This window comes from Rhamphochromis longiceps, linkage group LG9 (genome assembly GCF_057381845.1).
Source record: "Rhamphochromis longiceps isolate RC_006_pf linkage group LG9, R_longiceps_female_GT1.1, whole genome shotgun sequence".
NCBI lineage: Eukaryota > Metazoa > Chordata > Actinopteri > Cichliformes > Cichlidae > Rhamphochromis > Rhamphochromis longiceps.
This window is the reverse complement of record NC_140565.1, coordinates 34,118,095-34,130,712: the sequence shown is the minus strand read 5'-3', so window position 1 is coordinate 34,130,712 and position 12,618 is coordinate 34,118,095.

The window sequence follows — 12,618 nt, the reverse complement described above, 5'->3', positions numbered from 1 at the left end:
CCACGATTCGATTTAATTCGATTCGATTCAATTTAAATCTGGGAAATTTTGACAGTCAGAAATATAATTCAGATCAGTACATTTACATATTTTTGTATCTATAAAAAGGAAGCTGACACTCGCAAGACTTTATCCAAGCTGTGAGCATCACAGCAGATGCCTTTGTGTCAAAGTAGCTGAAGATAAAACACAGAAAAACATGTAGGTGATTTTCCTGGCCTGGGATTTTATAAAAAATATTCTGCAGTACATCAAAAATGAAAGAAAACCATTAATTAATGAACATTACCTCTGACGTTACAGCGGTTTTATTAGAGACACGGCTAAGCATTTTGCATTTTGAATAATTTTAAAAAGTTTAAATTTGTTCAGTATTGAACAGCAGAAATGAGGTTTTCTTTTCGGAAGAATGTAAAAGGGAAAAAAACAGTGGCCGACAGCGCTGTAAGCAACAGTAGACTTGTGTGTAACAAGCAAGCGAATAATGAAGAAAGCGAAACTGTTCGAGAGAGAGGGGGGGGAGAGAGGGAGAGAGAGAGAGAGCTGCGCATCGCAATGGAAGCAAAACAGTAAAAGAGTGAATTCATGACGATGTTTATGTGAAGCGTTTGGATCTTCTTTTGCTGCTGGTTCGGTCAATATTGTTTGGAGAGAGATCAAACTAACAGCCTTAGAATCAGCGCATAAAGGGCGTGAACACAAAGCGCGGACCCGGATCAGCGAGCTGTCGGCTTTCAGCCCCGACTGTGAGAAAGGCGACATCTAACTGATTCAGATCCGCGGGTCACGCCCTGTGTTTAAGTCTATGTGAAGAATCCCTGTACCTGCTCTCATTTACTGTTTGGTGGTTCTTGAAATTTTGTGAGATGTCACCAGAGATTCTGGCATTTCGGACAAAATAAATTTATATTAAAAAATCGATTCAGGATTTTAATGAATCGATTTTACGTTATCCAAGCCAGAATCGATTTTAATCGATGAATCGATTATAAAAACCCACCCCTAGCAAGTCTTGGAGGGGCTGGACGAAGTTGTCTGCCAAATGGATGACATTTTGGACACACAGGCCCAGCACGACAAGAGACTAGTCGCAGTCCTTGTGTGGTTCACAAAAGCAGGTGTGACATTGAAAAGTGAGAAATGCGACTTTGCAAAAACCTTGATCAAGTTGCTTGGACAGATCATTGACAGTACAAGCGTCAAAGCAGACCCAGAAAAAGTGAACATGGTCAGCAACATGGAGGCTGATGTAAGTGGAGCGAGACAATTTCTGAGAATGGTTAATCATCAAGGCAATGTTTCCCCACCAAGCAGAAAAAACACAGCTATTGAGAGAACTACGCCGTAGCAAAAAAGTACTGTTGGAGTGAGGCTCAACAAACAGTGTTTGACAGCATTAAGTCAGTACTGAGTACCTGGCAGTCTACAGTCCCAAAGCACAAACAACAGTATCAGCCTTAAGCATCCTCCTATGGACTGGGAGCAGTGCTACTTCAGAAACAAGAGGAAGACTCAACCAAGGTAGTGACCTTCACTTCAAAAGCATCAACCCCCACACAACAAAGATATACTCAAATAGAGAAGGAGGCATTAGCCGTTAGGGCTGCCAGGATTTGTCAACTAGTCACGATTACTTCGACTATTAAATTTGCTGACAACTAATTTAATAGTTGACGCATCCTTTGAAGCTTTGTAAGATCCTGAAAGACACAGGAATACGTAGGATTCAAGAGTGTACTAACGGACTGAAACAGAAGATGGCAGCACTACATCTACAAGAATCCCAGTTGCCGTTAAACGCCAAAGAAGAAGAAGCAGTTTCCAGTATCGTAGGTGATAACAAAGGCTGTCCAAACTAGAAGACTTCTCCAAATGCAGTCGACAAATGCGTGCTTCATTTCACTAGATTTGAAGGATGGGTCAGGTGTATTCTTCGTGACCAGCCTATCCCAGAATTCATAGCGTGGCTCAGCCAATTCCAGTTTTCAACTATGGTGGCAGCTACTTAGTTTTAATTGTGTGAATGCCACACGGCATTCACACAATTAAAACAGCAGAAGTGTGAACGATTGTGTTCCTGTTTCTCTTTATTCTTTCTTGTGTGAATGCAGCAGCTTTCAGAAAAAATCAGCTTTTACGCAGTGTTTTTTCAGCGGTTTCTCCTTCTTCTGCTGTTTTCAGATTCCACTACACGGCATTCACACTGGATTTTCGCAGGAAATGCAACTTTTCTAGTTCTACCTTATTCTAGTTGCTCAGACATTTGCTGGTTAACTACTCCCTCAGTTTTCATCTGATTTTCACCATTCACACTTTAAACTGTTCTGCTCCTTCTGCTAATGCCTGCTATATCTTCTGGTGCACATAACTTTTATACTTTGAGATATTAAGCTTTTTATGCAATTTTTTGGCCCACTTTGCTGAATGGGACCACATTATCAGTGTGATCACCAGTTTTGCTTGCACAAGTATTTGGCCCCTTGAACTTTTACCCATTTTGTCCCATTACAGCCACAAACATGAATCAGTTTTATTGGAATTCCACATGAAAGGCCAATACAAAGTGGTGTACATGTGAGAAGTGGGACAAAAATCATACATGATTCCAAACATTTTTTTTTTTTTTTTTTTACAAATAAATAACTGCAAAGTGGGGTGTGCGTAATTATTCAGCCCCCTGAGTCAATACTTTGTAGAACCACCTTTTGCTGCAAGTACAGCTGCCAGTCTTTCAGGGTCTGTCTCTACCAGCTTTGCACATCTAGAGACAGAAATCCTTGCCCATTCTTCTTTGCAAAACAGCTCCAGCTCAGTCAGATTAGATGGGCAGTGTTTGTGAACAGCTGTTTTCAGATCTTGCCACAGATTGTCGATTGGATTTAGATCTGGACTTTGACTGGGCCATCCTAACACATGGATAGGTTTTGTTTTAAACCATTCCATTGTTGCCCTGGCTTTATGTATAGGGTGGGTGCCCTGCTGGAAGGTGAACCTCCGCCCCAGTCTCAAGTCTTTTGCAGACTCCAAGAGGTTTTCTTTCAAGATTGCTCTGTATTTGGCTCCATCCATTTCCCCATCAACTCTGACCAGCTTCCCTGTCCTTGCTAAAGAGAAGCACCCCCAGAGCATGATGCTGCCTCACCATATTTGACAGTGGGGATGGTGTGTTGAGAGTGATGTGCAGTGTTAGTTTTCCGCCACACAGTGTTTTGCATTTTGGCCTAATCTTTTTGTATAACTGGAAAATGCCAAGTATGGACAGTTGTTGTGAGATACCAAATCTCCTTTTCAAAACACTGAAAATTACCTCCATTATATTTTCCCACCAATTCCGAAGTCCCGAACAGCTCCATAAGATATGTAAAATCGAAACATTTTGACCATCACATCTCCAACATTCGTCCGTAGAGGCCAGGTTCCATTTATACAATTGTTGCGGTGTTCGATGCCACCAATGGATTATTTTAAGTTGAATAAATCTACTGCCTGTTTCTTTATAACTAGTATTAACATTTTGAAAACATGAATCCCATTCAACTGAAGATATGGCCAATGCCATGTCCTGGGCCCAGTAGCCCTTAACTTTAAGGAGAGGGTCAGCCGACCGTTCTTGCGATAAATGATAAATCTTAGAGGTAATGGTCTTGAGAGCAGGACTTCCACAGGGCTGCCCACAGGACAGGTTCCCAACCACTTTGATAATGAACTATGTATTTGGACATATCTCCAGAATTGATTACGCTGCAACTTATATAATTCCACAATTTTATCAAAGCTTAAAAAACATTTAGTCCCACAATCAAATAAATCTGATACATTAAGGATGCCTGCCTTACACCACTGTAACCAGTCAACCGATGTCCCTCCAATTAAAATTATTTTATTTCCCCATAAGGATGCCGAAGGAGATTTAATAAAGTCCCAGCGACCCACCCTATGTAATTTACACCACAATGTCTTTGCATTTGCAATTATAGGATGGGTACGTTTATGACTGGTATCAAACAGCTCCCTCCAAGGAGAAATACCGCCATTAACTTCCGTCTCCATATGGGACCAGATGGGTTTAACTGGTGCAGTAGGTAACCAAGCTCTAAGTCGTTTCACATTCATCACCCAATAATACCACTGGAAATTAGGCAATGAAAAACCTCCTTGTTTTGTACTCGCTTGAAGTTTCTTAATACTTAAACGATGTGGTGAGCTACCCCAAAGAAACTGCCGAATCAAAAAATCTAGATCTTTGAAATACTTATCTGGAATGTGTAATGGAATATTGGATAAAATATAAAAGATCATGGGTGCAGTCATCATCTTAATACAACTCATTTTACCACATATTGTGAGACGTATTCCGGACCATCTACCAAATTCCATTTTTATTCTTTCAAACATTGGCTCCATATTTGCTCAGACCATCTTAGTGTAATCTGAGGTCATTTGTATCCCCAAATACCTCAAACCATTCACAGACCACCCAAACTCCCACTGTTTAAATAAAGTATGAGGGCAGTGTCCTGACATAGGCATTGCCTCTGATTTATCCCAGTTGACGCAATACCCTGAAAGCAGCGTAAAGCTTTCTATACATTCTAATAGGGCTGGAATTGACTTCCCAGACTGGGTCATAAGTAACAACATATCATCTGCAGTGTTGGTCAAGTTACTTGAAAAAAGTAATCAGTAACTAATTACTGATTACTTCCCAAAAAAGTAATCCCGTTACTTTACTGATTACTTATTTTCAAAAGTAATTAATTACTTAGTTACTTTTTAAAAACACGATTTACAACCTGAAGAGGTGATAAAGCGATAGATCTTTCAGCCCAATTCTACTTTTTCTGCATAATCCATCATACAAAATGTAATCAAATGGAAAAGTCTCTTTTTAAAACTTGTTTTATCAGTTTTAATCTTTTAACTTTATGCATCAAGCAAAAATTTAATTATATGCACCATTCTCTGACTGGAAGAAATTTTTTTTAATATTTAAACCTATTTTCTGCACATTCCAGCACATAAAATAATTTTTTTTTTGTGTTTACACTCACTCTTTCAAATAGATGCAAGTAAAACACAGCAGAAAATAAATAAAGTCAAAGACTCAGCGGTCCTGTTGCTCTATTTTCACCTGTAAAGCAGGACTGGGGTAGGCGGAGGTGTGCTCTGGTGCAGGTGTGCCGCAGCGGTCAGTGGAAGAATCCGCGAGTTTCTCTGTGAGTTTCCCATTACGTCGTTGTGCACTCGGTGCTTGTTTGGAAGTCTAGGGCTTTTTTTCGCTGTAAAAAGAATTTTTCTTCCCACGCACGATGGACGCTAATGTTTTTGTCACTTTTTATGGAATCAAACTCAAAGTAAGGTCAGTACTTCCACGCTTTAAAGGCTGCACACTCATGCTCTCTCCCGCACTCGATATATTATTCATTGTTGATCTGCACACAGCTGTTGTCACGAACGTCGCACTCGCTTACGTCATTGTCATGAGACATTCTTGCAAAAAATCACGGTTTTAGTAACGCAGCGTTCCTACGGGAAAGTAACGGTAATCTAATTACCGTTTTTGCAATAGTAATCCCTTACTTTACTCGTTACTCGAAAAAAGTAATCAGATTACAGTAACGCGTTACAAGTAACGCGTTACTGCCCATCTCTGATCATCTGCATATCATAGAAGCTTATGTTGACTATTAACCATCGAAATTCCAAATACGTCCGCACCTACACGGGTATGTTTGAAAACGCAGCTGTTTCGTCCACACGTAAACGGCGTTTCGAATCACCGAAAACAGATTTTTTTTAAAACTCATTTTTTTCTGTTTACGTGTGGACAAGGAATACAGAGGTCAAAGGTATGTGCCTTTTTTTCACGTCACGCTGTGCGCCACGTTATTGTTTACAGGAGATGAATTGCAGAATGGCAGGTAGTCAGATTAACAGTATTTTGTCTCTATCTTCAGGTTTTACATTGGGTTTTTTTGGGTTTTTTCCCCCCTTTTCATACTGCTCTCCCCCTGCAATGGCTCTGTGACCCCCTAAGGGCGGGCCCCACACTTTGGGAAGGTCTGTCTTAAACAAATAATCCTACTCAACACAATCAAAAGCTTTAGCAGCATCCAGCGATAGGGCCACTTTTGGATATACTGAATCATATATATAATTTTTTCGCCATTACTACTTTTAATCGACCCACGAAGACCCTTGACAAGATTTTTTGGTCAGAATTCAGCAAAGATATGGGGCTCAACCACTTGGGTCTAAAGGGTCTTTCCCAGTTTTAGGAATAAATGTTATAAGTCCAGAGTGCATTGACTGAGGTAATGAGCCTACTTTAAAAGCCTCATTAAAAACATCAAGCAACAGGGGACTTAACATATCCTCAAATGCTCTATAGAAATCCAATGGTAACCCATCTAATCCTGGAGCTTTATTAAGTGGCATACTGTTAATTGCATGGGTAATCTCCTCCACTGTAATTGGAGCATCTATAATCTGCTGGTCAGTAGCAGAAAGCTGTGGCAGGTTTAAATCAGTAAAGAATGCTTCAAATTTCTGTTCATCTAAACTACCTCGTGTAGAATAAAGATTATTGTAAAAATGTTACCGTTTGGTAAATCGGTTTGGCTGAGATTAAAGTTACAGTTTTCACACAGCTGAATAAACGTCAAACAGAAAACTGGTTAAACAGAAGGGTAAGATGGTAGAATTTACTCCAGTGTCCTGCTATTTTTTAGACAGCAAGAAGCAGGAGGCTGAGGTTATTGAACTCCACAGAGGCAATCTGCAAATTTCATTAAAAGTTTAATAAACTGTCATCTTGTCTTTATTTTTGGTTAGCACATACTTTAAACACTATAAGCTAATGATAATTATATAAGAGCAGATGCATGCTGGTGCAAATAGCAGTTCATTTTCCATCCAATGGATGCATGACGTGATTATCGCAAAAATAATCTAGTCGACTATCAAAAGAATCATTTTTGGCAGCCCTATTAGCCATAACCTGGGCGTGCAAGTGATTTTCTCATCAGCATCAAGTTTCATGTTGTGACAGATCACAAGCCTTTAGAGCTACTTTTAGTCTCCAAGAACTTAGATGAACTACCGCCACGAGTACAAAGACTGAGAATGAGATTACCGTATTTTCACGACCATAAGGCGCACTTAAGTCTTAGATTTTCTTCAAAAAGTACGGCACGCCCTATAGCGCAGTGCGCCCTGTGTGTTGTAAGGAGGACGTAGTAGAGAACACCATGAGAACGCTAAAGGGTGAAGTGTGGGCGTTGATCGTATATACCGGAAAATCGCACATACCTGTATAAAAGGACAGGTATGTGCATTATGTGGAACATCGTTGTTTTAACAACCCTGAAAATGGCAAAGAGACACGTTTATTAAGCACAGTTTAAACTGAAGGCCATCAGCTATGCGGAGGAACATGGAAATCGAGCAGCGGCGAGAGAATTTAAGATTAACGAATCGATGGTTCGCAAATGGAGGAAGCTAGAAAACGAGCTCCGGCAGGTCAAGAAAACGCAGCTGAGTTTCCGTGGACATAAGGCGAGGTGGCCCGAGTTGGAGGAAAGACTCGAGCGGTGGATCATCGAGCAAAGAGCGAGCGGGAGAAGCGTTTCGACGGTCACCATTCGGCTAAAAGCAGTTTCACTAGCTGAAGAGATGAACATTGAACATTTCCAAGGAGGTCCGTCTTGGTGCTTTCGTTTTATGAAACGGTGCCATTTTTCCATCCGGACCAGGACTACGGTAGCGCAGCAACTTCCAGCGGATTATAAGGAAAAGCTGGCCATCTTCCGCTCCTACTGCAGCAAACACATCGGCGACAAAAACATCCAGCCCAGCCACATCACTAACATGGACGAGGTCCCGCTCACTTTTGACATCCCGGTGAGTCACACTGTGGAGAAGAAGGGGACCAGCACGGTAGCGATACGCACAACGGGGCACGAAAAGTCTTCTTTCACTGTTGTGCTTGGCTACCATGCTAATGGACAGAAACTGCCGCCTATGGTGATTTTTAAGCGAAAGACTTTGCCTAAAGAGAAGTTTCCAGCAGGAATCATCATTAAGGCAAATGAAAAGGGCTGGATGGATGAGGAAATGATGAAAGACTGGCTGAGGGAGGTGTATGTAAGGAGACCAGGTGGTTTTTTCCACGCATCACCATCGCTCTTAATCTGTGACTCTACGCGTGCCCATCTCACAGCCGATGTGAAAAAACTAGTGAAACAAATGAACTGTGAGCTTGCTGTCATTCCGGGAGGCCTGACAAAGAAACTCCAACCGCTGGGCATCGGTGTGAACCGCCCATTCAAAGTAAGGCTGCGAGCGGCCTGGGAGCGATGGATGACCGATGGAGACCACAGTTTCACCAAGAGTGGAAGGCAGCGCCGGGCGAGTTACGCCACAATTTGCCAATGGATTGTAGATGCTTGGGCTAACATGTCTGCTGGCACTGTTGTTCGAGCTTTCGCAAAAGCCGGCATCATTTCCGAGGAGCCGCACGGCACGGAAAGTGACTCTGACGGTGAAGACAGTGAACCTGGCATGTTTGATGGAGATTTAGCGCAGCTGTTCAATTCAGACACAGCGGATGAGGACTTCGATGGGTTTAATTGATGATAAAAATGTGAGTACCAAACTTTGTTTTGCTCCTGCTTTATTTTTAAATATGCACACTTGTATGCTTGTGTGTTGTTGATGATGACGATTACCGGTAATAGAAATGTGAGTAAGGTACCGAACTCAGGTTTGCTCCCGCTTTATTTTTAAATACGCATACGGTACTTGTATGCGCCCTATAATCCAGTGCGCCTTATGTGTGTGTTAAATACAGTAATGGCACACATAACTGAGACTGCGCCTTTTAGTACAGTGCGTCTTATGGTCATGAAAATACGGTAATGAGGTTCTCTTTCACCATCTCACATGTCATACACACAGCAACTGCAGACGTGCTGCCAGAGTGCCAGAAAGAGCGGTTTCTAACACGACATTAAGAGATGAAATGGACTTGTATGCACATCAGGCCTTCCTGAAATAGAGGACAGACAACAACAAATAAGACAGCAGCAACACAGAGATGAAACAATAAAACATGTCCAACTCTACTGCAAAATCTTTTTGACTGGAGTAACAGCCAGTATTTGGTTGTAGTGGACTATTTCTCAAGATACACAAAAATACCTGAGCTGTCTTCTAACACATCAGCAGCAATGATTGAACACTTAAAGTCCGTATTGGCACGCCACAGCATACCAACATAATTAAAGTCAGATAATGGCCCACAATTCTCCTCAGAACTCTTCCCAACGTTTGCTCTAGAGTGGGGCTTTGCCCACACCGCTTCCAGCCTGAGATTCCCTCAGAGAAACGGTGAGACTGAAAGAGAAATGAGAACAGTAAAAAGCCTTCTACAGAAAGCAGACCCATCTCTCACCATCATGGCATATTGCACCACACCACTTGCCAATGGACATAGCCCTGCAGAGATTCTAATGGGGAGGAAACTTCGTACCACAGCCCCTATACTTCCATCCTGCCTCAAACCAGGCAGGATAAACATCACTATGCTGAGAGACATAAAAAAGAAAAAAAGAGAGAGAGGAGAGATAGAAACAGTGGAAATGGTTCAACAACAGAGAGCACAAGACCTCACTGGACTACAACCAGGAGATCAAGTTTGGATCTGGGACATGAAAGAAAACGGGACAATATAAAGCAGAGCGGAATTCTCCACGATATTATCTCATTGAGACAATCCCCCACCCACCCAAGTCTCATATACCACCAAGTAACCAAACTACGGAAAGAAGATATCCTAGAAGCCAAATCACAACAACAGTCGCCTTGAGGATTTGGTGCTATATAAAAAAAAAATATAAATATAACTGAATTGAATACTCAGAGGAGGGGTGTTATGGTAGGGACTAATTAAATGGTTCATGCAGCACCGTCTGGTTTTTTGTGTTGTGGCCTGCCAATAAAGGGACTCACTATGTTAAGACAGAGCTGTCCTTGTCTCATTAATACTGCTGCTATTATAAACCCCAGATCTACAAAAACAACGTGTTCATCCACAGCACCTGGACAATAAAGTTATAGTGACCCTGATACTGCAGCAGATCGCTCTGGTTTCCTGTCATCACTTCAAATAGAAACGAGGCTGTAGAGGTTTGGTGCAGGCAGAAAAACAGCTGCAGGGACAATGAAAAGACTTTTCTGCTCCAACTTCTCCCAGCATGCTGAGCTAATGATTAGTTGGTGTTTTTCTCCAAACACTCTCTCACTCTTCTCTCAACGTGTTCACAATAAACTGTGAACAGACACCGAGGAGAGCAGCAGAAGACCTCATTCAGGAGCTAAACTCAACATGAACTGAACTCACAGTAAAGTTAGCTCGGTGCTTACCTTTAGATGAGCCCACAAACCGAGAGGAACTCCGCGATGAAGCTGCAACTCTTTCCAAACACAGGAAACAGATCAGGGAGCAGAGACCCACGTGGTTCACGCTGATCTCAGCTACGATCCAGGAGACAAGGGTGGGCAGATCGATGCAGATATCGATCAGGACGTTGGTAGTGGTTTATGATCGATACTTTAGTTTGTTTCTCTCCTCTAAGTTCACTACTTTACTCCCGTTTCATGACAAAGGAGCTCTCTCTGCTCGGCTCCTCTCGTGCACACACACTTTGCTCCGCCCTCTTCTCTTCTTCTTCTTCTTTGTGTTTAACGGCGGTTGGCAACCAACGTAAAGGAGCATTACCGCCTCCTACTGTTCCGGAGTATGGGTCAGACAGTGAGTTTACAATTTGTATCCAAAAATAAATAAATAAATAAATAAATTTCCCAATTCCCCGCTCCTTCAATCTATTCTGCAGAACTGACCTCTCCACATCATAACCCTTACACCGCAGTATTACATGCTCTACTGTCTCCATCTCCTCCTGGCATACTCCACAAAGCCCCGTCTCATATTCTCCTATCATCTGTAGTGTTTTATTTAATGCACAATGTCCCAGTCACGTGCAGTCACGTGACTCAGCAGCACATTTTAACCACATGGGGTATGTTCCAAAAGTTCCTCCATTCTCCTTTTTTCCTAACTTCTTTTCATTGGCCTTGATGAAAACGTCATCGTAGGAAGAAGAATTGCTAAGGACTCAGGAAAAGCGAAGAGTGCTGCTGAGAATTGGAACAGCCTTACACCCGTCTCTCTGTAACAATGTTACGCCCGGAAGGACTCTTATGGAGGACTGCAAGAGACACACACATGGAATTAAACAATTCTGTCCTTCAGGTCCTTGAGGTGGTCGAATCGATGTCTATGGTCTTTTGTGTGTATTTTCTGATGTGTAGAACTGAAGAAGCTTCTCGGATGAGAGGTGAAACGTCTTCAAGCAGCTTAAAGAAGTCCAGACGCTTTTCTTTGCAAGCTCCTTTGACTACGATGACCTGGATGACTGAGAACCTTCACAGACATTTTCTGGTCTTCTTAGTATCCATTTTAGTGTGGTTTCAGCTAACCAAGAATAAGAATTACGTTGTCTGGAAAATGCAATATTTAGAATTAATAAGCGGAGCTGGACACACCCACTACTTCACTCCATGCAGCCGGAAGCGGAAGTGAATCATTTGTAGTGATGCCGCCTCTTTTAATGACTTTACTCAGGGTTATCTGCAACCGCTGTAAATAGGCAGAAGGCTTTTCACCTGAGTTCTGGTTTGTGCTCAAGAATTTGGCAAAAAGCTCATCCCCATCATCAACAGTGCCATAGGATATGTCAAGATATGTCAAGTTTGCGGACGACACAACGGTGGTGGGTCTCATTAGCAACAGGGATGAGACCGACTACAGAAGTGAGGCGAGACGCCTGGCCACGTGGTGTGTTGACAACAATCTCTCTCTGAATGTGGAGAAGACGAAGGAGATTGTCGTGGACTTCAGGAGAATGCACACCCAACATGCTCCTCTGACCATTGACGGAGCGTCTGTGGAGAGAGTGAGCAGCACCAAGTTCTTGGGTGTGCACATCACAGAGGATCTCTCCTGGACGTACAACACCACAGCACTGGCCAAGAAATCACAGCAGCGTCTCTTCTTTCTCCGCAAACTAAGAAGAGCAGGAGCTCCAGCCCCCATCATGTACACTTTCTACAGAGGCACCATCGAGAGCATCCTGTCGAGCTGCATCACTGTGTGGTTTGGAGCCTGCAATGCGTCCTGTCATAGAACCCTCCAACGCATAGTGAGGGCTGCAGAGAGGATCATTGGTGTCTCTCTCCCCTCCCTCCAGGACATTTACAGCACCCGTCTCACTAAAAAAGCCCTTTGCATAGCGGCTGATCCCACGCACCCAATGCAAAGCTTCTTCAAGCTGCTGCCGTCAGGGAGGAGACTGCGGAGTCTCCAGGCCAGGACCAGCAGACTGAAGCTTCATCCATCAGGCTGTCAGGAAGCTTAACTCCCTCCCGATTCTGCCCCCTCTCCCCTCCATGGTCTCACTGAACTCTGTCTCACACACACACACACACACACACACACACACACACACACACACACACACACACACACACACACACACACTCTCTCTCTCTCTCTCT